This window comes from Eriocheir sinensis, chromosome 36 (assembly GCF_024679095.1).
Source record: "Eriocheir sinensis breed Jianghai 21 chromosome 36, ASM2467909v1, whole genome shotgun sequence".
NCBI classification, from domain to species: domain Eukaryota; kingdom Metazoa; phylum Arthropoda; class Malacostraca; order Decapoda; family Varunidae; genus Eriocheir; species Eriocheir sinensis.
The window spans coordinates 5,090,024-5,102,523 of NC_066544.1; the positions used below are offsets into that span (position 1 = coordinate 5,090,024).

The 12,500-nt window shown below is 43.0% G+C and overlaps 1 long non-coding RNA gene and 1 other non-coding gene across 2 annotated transcripts in view; both read left to right on the top strand.

Annotated features, from left to right (window-relative positions):
* The first annotated feature begins 2,491 nt into the window (after nucleotides 1–2,491).
* The window catches only part of LOC127007640 (uncharacterized), a 106,654-nt gene continuing 96,645 nt past the window's right edge, over nucleotides 2,492–12,500 (top strand). The window contains exons 1-2 of the long non-coding RNA XR_007760314.1: nucleotides 2,492–2,601; nucleotides 5,883–5,938. This is a non-coding gene — a long non-coding RNA (uncharacterized LOC127007640). The remainder of the gene's footprint in view (nucleotides 2,602–5,882; nucleotides 5,939–12,500) is intronic.
* Nucleotides 8,017–8,090, top strand: Trnae-cuc (transfer RNA glutamic acid (anticodon CUC)). Its single transcript has one exon. It is a non-coding gene; the product is annotated as a tRNA-Glu (tRNA).

Here is a 12,500-nt window from a genome sequence, read left to right on the forward strand (position 1 = left end):
ATAAAAAAAAATCCTTCCTCCCTTCCTCAAGCTTTCTTTTCCTCTTCCTCCTACCCTCTTCATCACCCTCTAAGACTGTCGTGTAGAAGAAACGTTAGTGAAGAAATGGAAAGAAGGAATGAAAAAAAGAAAAATGTTGGTACTGTATACTAAAAATAATACCATGAAACAAGGCGAAAATCAAAGGAGAGGAGGGAGAGATGAAGAGAAGAGATAAAGGCGGTGATGGCGGCGAAGGAAGTGCAAATGAAGTGTCTTTGTTTGTTTTTGCGGTTGGACTCGTTATGGTATTTATGCATCATCTTAATTCTCTCTCGTCCGGCAGCGAGTTATTTCGTAGCGCCGCCAAGAGATCGTTATGCAAATTCCAGGCGACTTTCTGTACGATAGTTTTTCTCTCTGCTGATTGGTTCCTGCGTTATGTTTTTCTTTAATTTAGTGTTTGTTTCTTTGTTTTTTGTCTTGTTGCAGGGTATATTATTCTTAGTACACAGTTCCATCATTTCTTTCTTTCTTTCTTTCTTTTCATTTCTACTTCATTCCGTAGCTCTTTTTTACTTTTTTTTTTTTTACAGTAATTCTCAGTAACAATAGCAGTTCTTTTCTTGGTAATTTTCTTTTTTATACATTATTTTAGTCCTCTGTTTCATTTTTCTATTACTTTACTGTTGCTGTTGTTGTTGTTGTTGTTGTTGTTGTTGTTGTTGTTGTTGTTGTTGTTGTTGTCTTTTAAGTGAATATTCATCACATGCCTTAGTTCCGTTATGTTAGCTTTACTTATTTCGCTATTCCTTTTCCTCTTTGTTATATGCTTCACTCTTTTACCATTTTTTTCTATCTCTTCACATTTCTTTTATTTCTTAGTTTCATATCCCGGTTAAACTCGTATTAGTTCTTCCCCGCATTCCTTCATATACTCCTCTTATCTTTTTCTTTTCTTCTTTAATTTATTTTTCGTTTTATTCTCCATGGTTAGTTCTTTCCTTAATGTCAGGTTCTTACTCTCTTGATGCTCGTCCTCGTGACAAGAAGTGTATAGTTTTGTTCGTATTTTCACATGCCAGCAATTCTCTTTAACATACACTTTCCGTTTCCTCTCCTGTAACATACTCCTCCTACTCCTCCTCATCATCATCACCATCATCATCACCATCATCGCCTTGCTTAGTACCGTCCTCGCCTCCATCATCCGTCACCTCCGTTATCTCCGCGATCTACAAATATCTTCGCTTATTGTTCTCGTGTTCAATCCTTGTCGTCTTCATGGTCTTCTTCCTTCATTTCCTCTTCCTCCCTGTCCTCCTCCCCTCGTTGAAGTGTCTTGTCTTCCCCAATAACAAGATATGAGTTATCACCATCCTTGCTGCACTTCCTCCTCTTCTTTCCTACTCCTCCTCCACCTCCCCCTCCTCATCCTTCCCCCCCGCCCCGCCCACCCCGTTACCAGGTTAATTACCCACCAGGTGTTCCCCCGCAACACCTGAGGCCGCGTCCAGCAAGGTGAGACCATCAAGACGTGAAATGAATAGTCTGGACTCGAGTCTGTGAAGCTTCGAAGCAGGATGTGAGCGAAGCATGTGCCGGGGAGAGCTTTTTTGCTTGTCTATTTTTTTTCTTTCTTGTGCGTCGTTGTGTGTGTGTGTGTGTGTGTGTGTGTGTGTGTGTGTGTGTGTGTTCCTCTTCTTTTTCCTCTTCTTTGGTCTAATTGTCTCCCTCGTGTATCATCAGTTGTCTCTTTTTGTTGCTGTTTAATGATCGATTCATCTTGTTCGAACTAACTGCAGAATTTTCGAAGTGATTATGAAGATGAAGCACGTCACATTATAGCTTCATTTTAACTCTCTCTCTCTCTCTCTCTCTCTCTCTCTCTCTCTCTCTCTCTCTCTCTCTCTCTCTCTCTCTCATTTCCTTCTATGATTTTTTTCTCTTCATTTGTGTATCAATTCGCTTACCTACTTTATTTTATTTGTTATAGTCTCTCTCTCTCTCTCTCTCTCTCTCTCTCTCTCTCTCTCTCTCTCTCTCTCTCTCTCTCTCTCTCTCTCTCTCTCTCTCTCTCTCTCTCTCTCTCTCTCTCTCTCTCTCTCTCTCGTCTTGACTGGGCCTTATAATTAGCCGCCGAGTAAAGAATTAGCATTATTTCGCCTCGTATTTCCGAACCGCCGGAGCTTCGAATCCCGCGAACAGATGCTTCATATTCCCGCACTCGTAATCATGGAGGCTCCGCTCATTAGAATTCATTTTAATTGCCTGTCTCTCCTTCCCAGAACACCTCACTAATGCGAAGATAATGCTGGATATATTTTTTCCCAGACTGAGCTATGGCAGAGAGGAGGAGGAGGAGGAGGAGGAAGAGGAGGGGGAGGAGGAGGGAATCTACACTGCCAGACACATGATTAACGAGACGCAGTGAGTGGAGGAAACTTTCTCTCACTTACTTTAGGAGGAGAGGAGTGTGACAGGGAGAGAGAGAGAGAGCGAGAGAGAGGGAGGAAAGGGAGGAGGCATTACCGGCGGCAGGAGTAGAGGAAGAGGAAGAGGGAGAGGAAGAGGAAGAGGTGAAGGGAGCGTTACCGAAGCTTGTGGCTAATGGGACGAAAGGTAAGAGGAGGGGGAAAGGGGAGCAGGTTGATTGTTGCTGTTGTTGTTGTTGTTGTAATAGTGATCCTGTCATTTATCATCTTGCTTCTGTCTGTTGCTTTCTTTTCCTTTCGCTTTCAACTTTTTTTGTTGTTGTTATTTTTACCCCATTAGTAGATAGTATTGATTTAGGTGGTTTCAATTTTGATTTGCTAGGTAGATAAGGTTGGTGCTTTCCTCTTGTTTTTGTTCTTATCGTTGTTCTTTTCATTATTGTTTTTGTCGTCTATAGTATTGTCTTCGTCATTGTTTCGTTGTTTTCGTCATCCGTATAATTATTTTTTGTGTTCTTTATTACAGTTTTCTTCGTCATCTTCATTATTGTCTTCGTGGCCTTCATTACTATGTTTCCGTCGTCTATATAATTGTTTCTGTCATCATCATTACTGTTATCTTGTTCTTTATTGTTTTCGTCATTATAATTGTCTTCTTTTTTGCCTTCCGTACCGTTGCACTCCCCATTATCTTGTTATTGTTTGTGACGGCGGCGGTGATGACGGTGGTGGTGGTGGTGGTGGTGTAATCAGAGAGGGGGAAAGGGATGTGGTTGTCGGTGTTTCAGAAGGGGGAATCTAGGCCAATCAGACGTGTGTACCTCGTGTGTGAGAGATTGGGGGGGCGGGGAGGGGACGTGCAGGGGGGCCGGGAACACCTGAGCTCCCCCGCCGAGGCAGTGATCACGCCCCCCGCCCGCCCTGTACCTTTCTTCCTTCCTTTATTCCTTTTTCATCTTGACCTCTTCTGTTCACATACTTTCTCTTCCTTCTTTCACCTCGCCGCCGCTACCCTTTCGTTTCTTTTCCTTTCTTTACCTTGTCTATGTCTTCCTCTTTTCTGTTTCTTGTTCCGTAGTCTCTTCATTTTCTTTTTCTTTTTCATCTCGACCTCTTCTGTTCGCATACTTTCGCCTGTATTTCCTTTCATATCGTCGTTATTTTGCTTTATCTTTCCTTCCTTTCTTTATCTTGTCTTTATCTGTTTTTTGTTTCCTAACTCTTCTCATTTCACTTTCATTTTCTTTTCCATCGTAACTTCTTTTTCATTCTTTCTCCTCCTATACCATACTCTCCTCTTTTCACCTCATCGTCGTTCTCCTTCCGTTTCTTTTCCTTTCTTTTGTCTTTATTTTTCTTCGTTTTGTTTATGGTCTTCATCTCACTTCAGTTTCTTTCCTCTCTTTCCTCATTCATTCAGTTACTCACTTCCTCACTAATCACTACTTTCTACCAATCGACTTTATCTTTCTTTCTTTTCTCCTTCCATCCTTTCCTTTTAGTTTTTTTGTACCTTGTGTTCACCGTCCTTCCTTCTACTTTCTTTATTTTTTTTCTTCAGCTTTATTCTTAAATTCTGTATACCCCTTTATACACTTTGCTATTTACCTTTGTTTCTCTCTTCCTTCATTCCCTCCCCGTGCCCTTTTTTTCTTTCATTCATCCATTTTTGCACCTTTACTTTATTCTTTCCTTTCTTTCCTTTGTCCCTGCTTTCCTTCCTGTCTTCTTTCTCTCCGTCCACCTCATCCATAAGTTGTTTTTTCTATTCCTTTCTCCATCTTACATTCACATCATCCTGCATCACAGTGTAGGTATTGGTCCTCACCACAACACAAATATTTACCATACACGTGCACGATACACTATTTTTTGAAGGCGTCTTTTGGTAGAAACCGATTCTTCTGCGTTTGTGTCATCCTGAAGTCGCTAAGAATGGGATTTACTCGCGTCACATATCTTCGTTTCAACCCTTCAGGTGAGGAAGGGAAAGAAGGAGGAAAGGAAAGGAAGGTGAAGCCAATGTGCAAATAGGTATGGAAAGGAATGGAAATGAATATATGAAGGGCGATTTGCTCTCTCGGTGTGACCAGATTCAATTCTCGAAGGTGCAGCGCAGGAGACAAAGCTTTCCGGCACCCTTGCTTGCTTGTTAGGCCCGTGAGTTCAGGGCCAACACCTGGAGAAGAGGAGCCGAGATAACCCACGCGTGTGCCGGCCTTGTGGTCTTGCCTGGTGGTGGCGGTGATGGTGGAAGATCTGAATTGTGGTGAAAGTGGTGGTGGTGACTTTGTTGTCTTTCTGCTTGTTACAGTGGTGGTATAAAGTGATGTTCTGATGATGGTGGTGGTGACGGATCTGAAATTTGTGCTATAAGTGGTGGTGATGATTGTTGTCTTACTGCTTGCCATAGAGGTGGTGGTGATGTGTGGTGATGGTGATGTTGATGTAGCTAGAGTGTGACGTGATGGACTAGGCCGGACGATCCACTGTTACAAAAGCAAATATTGGGGGATTATTTGTTTTCCTGTTTGTTATTGTTAATTCTTTACTCTGTCTCTGGAAAGCAGGAAAAAATAGTCTATCAGCAACAAGCAACGAACATACTGATCTACCACAGCCTTAGGACGCCCAGGAAACGAAGCCCGGCACACCGTCGAGGCGCCACGCAGTCAGCAACGCGTGACGAGGTCTTGAAATAGTGACTCGGTGAAAACAATCAAGGTTAATTACTCATGTTCTATTATTTCGCCTCGACGTCACAACACTTTTTTCCCTTCCTTCTTCACCACGTTTTTATCCACATTTTTGTTGTTGTTTCTTAGTTCATCGTGTCACCTCATTCTATTCCTTTCTATCTTGATCTCTTTTTCATCCTTTCTCCTCCTTTATGTGAAAAATCGAGAAAAACAGCAATAAAATCATCACCTTTACATAATTATATATAACTTATCGACAGGATGTTCATTACAATTCATAACCTACAAACAAATCTGACGTATTAAACTGATATCGTGTAATGTGTATGTGTGTGTGTGTGTGTGTGTTATGGACCCTGTAATTCCACGTGTGCAGCACCCCGCGCCACACACACACACAAACCTGCCAGGCCGTGATGTGTGTCATTGCCCGCTAATTACACAGGTTCGAGCCCCACATGTGTACGCCAGCAGGTGACAGGTGGTGGCCAGGAAACGCTCTTCACCTGTACTGCTTTCAGGCCACCACCCGCACCAAGCACACGGGAACCTTACCTGAGTGACGCCTCATTACCTGGCTGGGCATTGAAAGCAGTGTTAGAATTAGTAGTGATATAGTTGTAATAGCAGTAGTAGCAATGGTAGTATTAGTGGTAGTAGTAAGAACAGTAGTAGTAGTGGTAGTGGTAGCAGCAGCAGCAGTAGTAGTAGTAGTAGTAGAAGTAATATCAGGTGTACAAGTAATTTACCTCGTTTCCTTCTTTCCCAGGTCACATCTCCGAGCAAGCTGCTTCACCTCCCTCTCTAACAAGCGTTAACACATTGGTAAGTACTCTGAATCATGTCACTTTGCCTTTACATTACTTTACTCTTCTTTACCTCACACAAAATAAAGACATTCCTCATCGTCTGTGTACCGCGCTGGCTAAATTGGCGCTAAATCAGGTTTTAACGGAAGAAATCACTGAAAAAAATCTGTGTATTGAATGTTTTAAAATGGGAAACTTTGAGTGATTGGAACGACACAGAAAATAGGATGGAAATGTACTATGCCGTTAATACATGTAGATCAGTTTCAGTTTTAGTCACCTGCATGTCTAATACTATCCTTATCAGTCACACACACACACACACACACACACACACACACACACACACACACACACACACACACACACACACACACACACACACACACACACACACACACACACACCTGTCCCACCCGTCAATAGTACCCTGGAAATGATTAGGTGTTCCCTGGAAAGAGGGGTCGAGGTGTGTCTTATCTCGCCTCATCTGACGGCCGGGAAACACTAACTGGCATCCTTCTGGACCTTATCGTGGCCCGGCGAAGGGAGGGAACGAAGAGAAAAGGTAGAGAGAAGGGAAGAGGTAAAGGGAAGGGAATAATTAGAAAGAAGGGAATATGTCGTAAGAGGGGAAAAGGATAGAAAGTAAAAGTTAAGAAGAAAGGAAAAGGTAGAAGAAAGTGAAGAGGTATAAGGAAGGGGAAAGGAAAGACAGGTATAAGGAAGAGAAAAAGTAGAGGGAAGTGAATACGGAAAAAGGAGAATTGGGAAGAGAAAGGTAAAAAAAGTGAATACAAGAAAGATAATAAAGTTAGAAGAGGAAAGGAGAAGGAAGTGATTACAGGAAAAGAGAAGAAATTAGTTGGTAGAGAAAGGTAGAAGGAAGGGAATACAGAGAAAGATAATAAGGGAGTGCGAAGGGAAAATGTAAAAGTAAATACAGAGAAAGAGAATAGAAAAGTTGGAAGATAAAAGTTACAAGAAAGGAAATACACCCAGAGAGAATTGGGAAATGGATGAATTTAGATGAAAGAAAAACGATGATAAAAATAAATACTCTGGACTAATTTATTAAGGAAAGAGTTAGATAAGGATTTTTTTTATCTGTGTGACTATTTTTATTAATTGCTGTGTTTTTATCTTTCTTTTCAGTATAGGCTTTCATTGGTTCTGTTCGTCTCGTATACTTAATATCAGCTCAAGCAGGTCATGAAGGTTTGAGAAAAATGACATCACTAAACTAAGGTGTGAAAAAATCCGTTATCACTAAACATCTGCCATCACTAAATTGCGGTGTGTATTCCAAAATGCGGAGAAAGTGAAAATCAGGTTCTTTTTAATAGCGAAACAATGAAACGCGAGAAATAAGCACCTGATCAACTTCTCTTTTTCCTACTAGGTTTTTTTCTTTTGTTTTCTCGTATCTTTTTTTTCTCGTATTTTTATCTTTTTCCTCGTATTTTTATATTTTTCCCTCTCGTATCTTTATCTATTTTCTCTCTCGTATCCTTATCTTTTTTCTCTCGTATCTATATTTGAAAACCGAGTCCGTCACCTTAACGAGAGGAAATCACAAGTTACACGAGTCAGCAGCAGCGGTGGTTTGGTCGCGCGGTGAGGCAGAAACTGATGTGAGGGGCTGTGACGGTGTGACGCATAAACGGTGTGACGGCAGAGACCATGATGAGGGATACACACACACACACACACACACACACACACACACACACACACACACACACACACACACATTCCCTACCCTCGTGCCGTCCCTACCGTCCTTATCGTTACATCATCCTTATCGCTCATTCCTTATCCTTATTCCACTCCTCACCCTTCTTTCTTCCCTATCCACTCTTTATCCTTCCCCATTCCACATCTTTCACCTTCGTCCACCCCCTCCTTCCCTCACCCACATGTCCACTTACCCTTTCCACACTTCCTTCCCGTCCACTTTCTATATATCACCTCTACCTTTCAACTATCCCTTTTTCATTACCACACACCCCAAAAAACCACCTCACCCCACTCACCCCTTCACCCTCCCATTCATACCCTTACCTTCTCCTTCACGTTCTATTCCCCTGTGGGGGCTTCGTGGTGCAGTGGTTAGCACACTCGGCTCTCAACCGAGAGAGCCCGGGTTCGTTTCCCGGGCGGAGTGAAAAAATTTGGGCGGCTTTTCCGATACCCTACGCCCCTGTCCACCCAGCAGTGAATGGGTACCAGGCATTAATCGGGGGTTGTGTCCCGTCTCCTGGGATCTGTTCCCTTCTATAATTCCTTCCCCTTCTGTCTCTCTCCGGCATATAACGACAGATGTTGCGCCGACTAAACGAAACTTTCCAAACTTTCCATGCCCCTGTATTCTATCCCTCATCCCTTACACCACATCCCCTGCCTGTCCTTCCCCACCCACCCCTAACCTTCCTCGCCTACATACCCTTCCCTTTACCATTCCATTCCCTTGTAGTCTATTCCTCATCTCGCACACCACTGAACTTGCCTCTCCCTCCCCACCCAACCGTTGCCTTCGTTCCTTCCTCACTCTGCCGACACCCTTCCCCTTCCCTTTCTCCCCTTCTAATCTATTCCTTATCCCTTACAGTCTTGCCTGTCCGTCCCTATCCCTACCTAATCTTCCCTTTCACCTTCCCTCATCCCTCACTACACCCCTTACCCTTCCTGTTCCTCCCCACCCTGCCCTAACCCTCCCGCCCTCCCCTTGCCTTCCTCATTCCACCCCCTCCCCCTTCCCTTCCCCCTCCACCCCTGCCCCAGCGAAGCCCCGAGTCACCACGTAATGGGCGGGTGACTTGCACTTCGTCGTCTGGTTTATTGGCGAATCACAGGACACTGATCGCGCCCCGCTCACCTGTAATTACCTGTTCACACCATTATTTGGACACCACTCACCTTGCCTTCGACACCTTTTTTTCTGCCATTATTATTATCAACACCTGAGTCACCACGGTTGTCCTCCTCCTCCTCCTCCTCCTACGTCTCCTCTTTCTTTTTGTGTAGTTTATGTTCTTGTAGTAAGGAAGGGAAGTTAAGAGGTTAAAGTATCGTGGTGGTTCGTTTCGCACTCTGTTAAATGACTAGCTACTGGGTGACGTCTTTGCTGTGTGTATGTGTAGAAAGGGGAGGGGGGTAAGAGGGGGGAGGTGTGTGTGTGTGTGTGTGTGTGTGTGTGTGTGTTCTGTGGTGGGTACTGTAGTCGTTTTATTATTGTTGTTGTTGTTGTTGCTGCTGCTGAGCTTTTCTTTCTCCTGTTTCTTTTGCTTTTGTTGTTTGCTTCTATTGCTTGTTCACTCCTGTTGCTGTTGTTGTTGTTATCATTCTTGTTATTGGTATTATTTTTATAGAGTTCTCTTTTCTCGTTATTTTTGTTGCATCTATCTGATTTTATTGTTGTTCTTTTATTACTGTTGTTTGCGTTCTAATTTATGTTGAGGTCAGGGCTGCGGTGGAGGTTAATAAATCACTTTAGCACCCGCACAGCAGTAGGCGTGTGTGTGTTCGTCTGTGTGTGTGTGTGTGTGTGTGTGTGTGTGTGTGTGTGTGTGTGTGTGTGTGTGTGTGTGTTGCTTGTTGTGGTGGCAAGCTTAGGTGTGTGTTTTTGTTATCGTTTTTTTAAAGTGCTGGCGCCAGTAAGCTCTCTTGAAGGGTCTCATGGACGACCCAACCCGATAGTGGCGAAGGCGAATTTTATTTATAGTGGCTGCCGTAATGTATGACTTGCTCGGCCCATGCTGCGCCACGGTACTCTATTTGAACGAAGCCGCTGAAGTTAGAGTTTGTTGAAGACCAGGGCAGCATGTGGGCAACCTTCCGTGACTCGCCGATGGTTGGAAAATGTCAACATGCACCGGTGGGATTCGAACTTAGGTACTCATGCTCACCGCGCCCGCACGCTGTCCACTCGGCCTCCGTCTCCTCAAGAGGTAAATTACGGTGAAAGTGGTGATGGTAATGGTGATTGTTGTTGTATTACTGCTTGCTTTGGTGGTGGTGGTGGTGGTGATAGGGATGAAGTAGATTCTGACGTGATGATGATGGTTGGGGTGAAATATATGTCGGAAATTGTAGTGAGAGTGCATTGTGGTGAAACGTGTGTGTGTGTGTGTGTGTGTGTGTGTGTGTGTGTGTGTGTGTGTGTGTGTGTAGCATGATGATAATGATGATGGTGAATAGATTACGTTAGATGTCGTATATCATAAGTGTATGTGTGGGGGTGTGGTGACATTCTTGTGGTGGAGTGTATGATGTATGGCTGAGTGGTGGTGGTGGTGGTGGTGGAGGAAGTGGAGTTGGGGAGAGAGCACTTGTTATCGTCAAAACAGGAAATGTTAAAAAATAATACACTGGAAGAGAAGCACACGGAAACATATCGTATATAATAATAATAAAAATAATGAAAATAATGATAATAATGAAGTTTCTCTCTCTCTCTCTCTCTCTCTCTCTCTCTCTCTCTCTCTCTCTCTCTCTCTCTCTCTCTCTCTCTCTCTCTCTCTCTCTCTCTCTCTCTCTCTCTCTCTCTCTCTCTCTCTCTCTCTCTCTCTCTCTCTCTCTCTCTCTCTCTCTCTCTCTCTCTCTTTATATCTAAACAACTCAACACTTTAGATTTCCAAAGCCCTAGTCACAACAACTAGGGCTATCTATGGCACTATACACATTACAAACAAAAATACAATAACACACGTACTATAATACACACACACACACATTATACTACTCGTTACTGCTGGCGGGAGAGTCACTCATTCATCCTACTCTTGAAACTGTTTAGTGAGGTGGAGCGGTGCAGGTCTGTGTAGCTCCAGTTGGTCCTATAGGCAACTGTACCGGGCAGGGATGAGCGTAAACAATACTCAGTTCGGCTGAAGGGTACAGTCGCCGTGTAAGGGTGCTCTGTATTGTATGTAGATCGTGTGGAGATCCTTACCCATCATAATTTTCCTCCCTCACTTTCTCTCCCCCTCACCTTTCCTCTTCCCGCTGTCCTTTCTTCTCCCTCCCTTAACAAAACCGCAGCATCATCGGCTCATCAGTGCTTTTACTTCGATCGATGGAGGGAACGTATGGGGGAGAGAGAGAGAGAGAGAGAGAGAGAGCGGTACAAATTATATTCAGTTAAGGATTCTGTCTCTCCTTTTTCTACTTTTATTTGATGTCATTCTAAAAACATTATCTCCATTTTCTATGTTATTATTGAAGTTTTTTTTTCTTGTTACTCTTTTTTTCCTTTTTTGTTCCCTTCATCCCGTAATATCATATTCGTGGTACTTTCAACTTCCTATATTTCACATTCTACACCAATATTTCCACTTCATCTCTTCCAATTTCCTTAACTTTTCATCCTCCTCCTCCTTCCAAGCCGTTCTCATTTCTTCTCTTCCCTCTTTGCTCTTTCCTCTTACTCTTCGCCTCTGTTTTATTTTATTTTCCTCTCCCTCACCGATCGTTTCCTCCTCTCAGTTTCTTTTAGTCTTCTCTCCTCCTTCCCCTTTTATTTTAGTCTCCGTTTCTTTTCTTTTTTTCATTCTTCTCTCTTCGTCTTCTCTTTGGTACTCTTTTCTTGTTTTCGTCTTTCTCCTCTTGATTCTTTGGTATATTATTTTTTATTATTATTATTTATTTTGTTTTTTTCATGCGTATTCCTTCCCTCTCATCCTTTTCCACTTTATTTGCCTTTACGGTGTCACTTTCCCACTTATTGGTAACTCACTATTTTCTTGTCTTTTCTTTGTCTCACTTTCCTGTTTTATTTTGTTTAGCTTTTCCTTGTGTCCTTCTCCTTCCTCTCCCTTCCAAGTGTTTCCTCATGTCTTCCTCTCTCCTCTTCCTTCCAAATTCTCTTTCATCCTCTTTGTTTTCTCGCTTGCTTTCTTCCACTCTTCTCATATTCTCTTTTCTGTTTCCTTTCTTTCATCTTTCTCTTCTGCACCTTTCTTTTTTTGCAGCTTCTTTCCTTCTTCCGTCTCACTCCATCCATTCTTTTTTCATTGCTTTCTTCTTTCTTTCCTTTTCCTTCCTTCCTCTTATCCCTCCTTCGCTTCTCTCTCCATCAATCTTTTATTTTTTCAGCGTTCCTCTCCTTCCTCCTGCCAAGCTCCCTTCCTTCCTTCCTCCTCCTCCTCCTTCTCGCTTACACTGAATCCTGCGCTTTTTTTTTTTACCTTTTACCTTTTCATTCCTATATTTTCTTTTCCTCACTTCCTCCCTTCATTCCATTTCATTTACTTTTCTTCATACTTGTCAACCTCTCCCTTCCTCATCTCCTTCCTTACTCATTTTCTCTCCACTCATCCCTCACACTATACTTCTTTCCTTTTTTCCTTCCTTTCTTTCTCTCCACTTTAACATCACGTCTCTTCCTCCGATTCCCTTACTTTTCTCTCCCTCTTTTTTCTCGACTCGTCTCATTCATCTGCTTTCAACTTCATCTCCAATTTTCTTAACTTTTCTTCCTCCTCCTCCTCCTCCTCCTCCTCGTCCTCCTTCCAAGCTGTTCTCATCTCTTCTCTTCTCTCTTTGCCCTTTCCTCTTACTCCTCTCCTCTGTTGTAT